The following is a 3,826-nucleotide window of genomic DNA, read 5'->3' on the forward strand; positions in this document are numbered from 1 at the left end:
GTCATCTGACCCCGGTGCTCTTTCCTGCCAAGGCAGGGGGGCGGACTAGATGATCTACCTAGGTCCCTTCCGACTCTAGCTACTATGATACTATGATACTTGTAGGGTGACAGCAGCCAAGAACCCTAGCCCTGGCCCATTACCCACACGCATTAGTGCTACACAAGAGAAAATGAATTCTTGCTCCTACGGCCTTACAACTGGTTTGTCCTTCTACCAAAAGGGCAAACCAATGCCAGAAGGGCAAACCAATGCCAGAGACATCTCTCCAGTAAAGAAGCTGAATAGAAAAGTCATCTGGGGGCTCTCGTCCATTCAGCTTGGTGGAACCATGCTCCAGTGCAATGAGCGTGCATGTTGTTGCTTGACTTTGCAGAGTAACTCTTCTAGCTGCCACCTGGAGCAGGCTTGTCCTTCCCATAGGACAGCTTGGAATGGAACAAAATCTACACTGCAGCATATGTTAAAAAATCATAGGAACAGAAGTGAGCTAAATAAAACCTACATAACAAATCCATACTGTAGCATTTACTATGTGCTCTGCAGTAAATTGCTGATGCCTGTGAGTTATTTGAACTGCCTAATCTACTGGGGTAGAGCATTACCAGGGAGCAGGCTCGTTTAACAAGAATTAAGTCTTCTCTTTTATTGTTACAGCTCGGGCAGTGATGTTGTTGGCTCTTGTCCCTCTACCAGTCATCAGATCTGTGTTGTCCAAACACGTAAAAAATCATCCTATGGTGAGTATACTGATTTCCTTGTTGACTGGAAGAGTGGGGAAAAAATCTCAATTGGGTCTTTTTCTCTCAATTAGCAAAAAAGGGAGGTGAAAGTTATGTGGCAATCGCTGCCAACTGCAAGCTGTATAATAAAATCATAGCAATCAGAACCCAGGAAAGCCATCTGCAAAATTAGGTTGTTTTGTTCAGGGCACCCTGCACACACTTCTTCAGGCGCTTATCCACTTAAGATATCCCAAAAAGCGCTTTCCTCACACGCTCTAGGAGATCACTGAACACCGATGCATCCAGCTCAGAGAAGGGGAAGGAAATATTTAGGCAGTTCCATCAGTGAACTACTTCGATGCTATAGGATGAACAGGGGGTGAGTGGATCATCTCTGTCATCCTGTTCCCCTCCTGTTAGTGTCTCCTTTTGTTTTTAGACCCCAGTTTTCAGCCATTAGAGCCAGAAGGGTTATTGTGACAGTTATGAAAATGATGCCAGTTTACTTTTGTTTTACATATGTACTTTTTAGTTACCTTTTTGAAGAAAAAATAGTGGGTTGAAAACATTTAAACATGCAGCTTTTCCACCAAGTACAGTGCCTAGCAAAAGTGACATTTGTATTAAGCTCTATTTGGAAGGAATCTAGAATTCAGTTAAAAGGTATCATGTGTTTGAAGCTATCAGTTAAAGCTACTCTAATGAACATGTCAAAGCCTCGAAACAGAAGTTTTTTTACACGTAAAACAGATGAACCCTTTGACTCTTCCTTGATTTAATAAATTGAACCAGTCATTCCAGGATACTGTGTTCATCAGCATGTCAGCTTTCATAATGGTCCTTTTCCTACTTTTTCTTTTCTTGGTTTCTCCACTTTGAATGAGTTAGTCATTGAACTGCCTTTTTATCTCCTGCATAGCGGTTTATATTATGTGACCTTAGGTTAAAAATTAGCGTACTATGCCAAACAGATATATTAGTGAAGTTGCATTTTGATCATGGAAAAATGTGGATTTTGGGTTACTTTTTAAAATCTGAGCATCGGGCATATTTTTTTTTATCAGAGAAAATGAGGATCCCTGGTGATCACTGGAGTGATTACCTCTACACTGTACAACAAAATATATCAATGGACACTGGACTGGTACAGCGGCCTATTCTATTTCATTTTGTCTTGCATCATCAGTTGCCTAAGTATCATCCCCATCAGGTAAGGAACAGAAAGGTTTCAATTTGGAGGGATTTCCTCTTAAGGTGCCTTGCTTTAGAGGGAGCAGGTGATAGAGCAGGATCTATATTTTGGGGGTGATGGGGTTGTTTTTTTAAAGGATCCTTCCTGGATGAAATGAATCAGCAGTTCCACAGTGATCTAGTGCAACACCTGGATTGAAGCAGGATCAGCTGTATCCAAACCATGCCACAGAAGTCCTCGTCTAACCTATTTCTAAAACACCATGATCAATCCTGCTGCCTTTAGGAATGCGCTGGTCGATAAATGATATTACAAATCTATAGAAGCAGATGCGCATAGTTAGGGATTCACACTGTGGAAGCCCACACACTGAAAAGATTGCCAATCATGAAACAAAGTGTAAAAGCAACTTGTGAGAAGCCAGAATGGTGCTACTTGAGAGTGAACCCACTTCAGTTGTCCCAACAAGATCTCAGGTTAAAGCCAAAAGATAGTTGAAAAGGATGAATGTAGCACTTCAGCTTTGAAATGTGGTTTGAGCAGCTGTTAATGATTAACATTTGTTTCCTTGTCATCCCTTGAACTACATTGTCGCCTTCAAGCAACGTTCAGCATCTGGCTTCTCTGAAGTTTGGACAGACAGATAGCATGCAATGGCAGTTTTTGAGTACTGGGCCATGGTGCTGGGTGGAGCACTCTGGATTACTGCCTCGCTCAGAGGATTTACAGGAGAATGTAAGAACTGGGTCTGTCACTATTTTTAGTCCCTGTGGTTTAGGCAGAAATTGCTAGCAATCCCCATAAAGGCATCTCTGTGCTAGTGGTATCCGTGTGACCAAATGTCATCGTGAGCAGCCAGCAGGCTGAGACCAAAGCACTCAATAGACATAAACCCACTGCTTGCCAACAGCAAGAGGACTGCCCTACTCTTTTACACACAGAACAGTTGCAGACCATTTTTGCAAATTAGTCCATCATTAGACTTCAGATTGTGTAAAAGGGAAACTGCCACCACAGCTAGTAGGTTCAATCCTCTCTAGTTTCCACTGCGACTGGAAAGTCCATTAACTTAGTGATTGCAGAGAAGTGAAGTGCAAGGCTCAGACCAAATTGTTAGATAAGATTTGAGGGGTGGGGGTGAAGTAGGGGATAAGAGAAGAGGAGTGCATACCGGAGTCAGAATAAGCACTTCATCCACTGAAAAATCCTCAAGACATTTTCAGGCACGTTTCCTGGTAGCAATAAATCTTTCCTCCCCAGGAAGAACCAATGAGGGATTAGGAAAGGGACTTTACATTTTTTTTTTTAAATAAAAGAAACAAACAAACAAAAAAACAAACCCCACAGTATTTCTAACCTTAACTTGGCTTGTCCTGGTAGAAGACTAATAAAAATTCAGTGAAACATACAAATTGCTGAATAGAGAAGACAAAAAAGGCATGGGGAAATTTCAAGTTTCTCAGGGCAGGCATTGCTATTCTGTTTATACAAGGTGGCCAGATTGCTATGAAACAGTCAGTTGTATCTGTGCAATGCCTTCTCAAGTGATCTGTATTGTAATTTATAATCTTCATGCACTCACCCTTCACCATGTACTGGTATAGGTAGACGTTCCATACTGGCCACAAACTGAAGCTGGAAGGCCTGTGTATTTCATGGAGCTTCTTATCTAAGACCATAGATTTGGTTCTGGTATCTCCCCAAAGTCCTCTAGAAATGTCATATTCATACTTTTTTAAAAGAAATGGTAACAATTTGGGGGAAGGAGAAGCACTTCACATCCAAGAGCTAGAGAAAGCTTTGGACGGGAGCCAAGAGGAACCATCCCTTGAGAAAATGGGAGCTGAAACATGAGGACTGAGCAGCCCTTCAGCCAGAGAAAAATGGTGTTCTCGCCACAGTGCATGAA

The 3,826-nt window shown here is 41.9% G+C and overlaps 1 pseudogene; it reads left to right on the top strand.

Annotated features, from left to right (window-relative positions):
* Window positions 1–2,852, top strand: part of LOC109323446 — a 4,999-nt pseudogene extending 2,147 nt beyond the window's left edge.
* The last annotated feature ends 974 nt before the right edge of the window (window positions 2,853–3,826 follow it).

This window comes from Crocodylus porosus, unplaced genomic scaffold, assembly GCF_001723895.1.
Source record: "Crocodylus porosus isolate Cpor-Errol unplaced genomic scaffold, CroPor_comp1, whole genome shotgun sequence".
NCBI classification, from domain to species: domain Eukaryota; kingdom Metazoa; phylum Chordata; order Crocodylia; family Crocodylidae; genus Crocodylus; species Crocodylus porosus.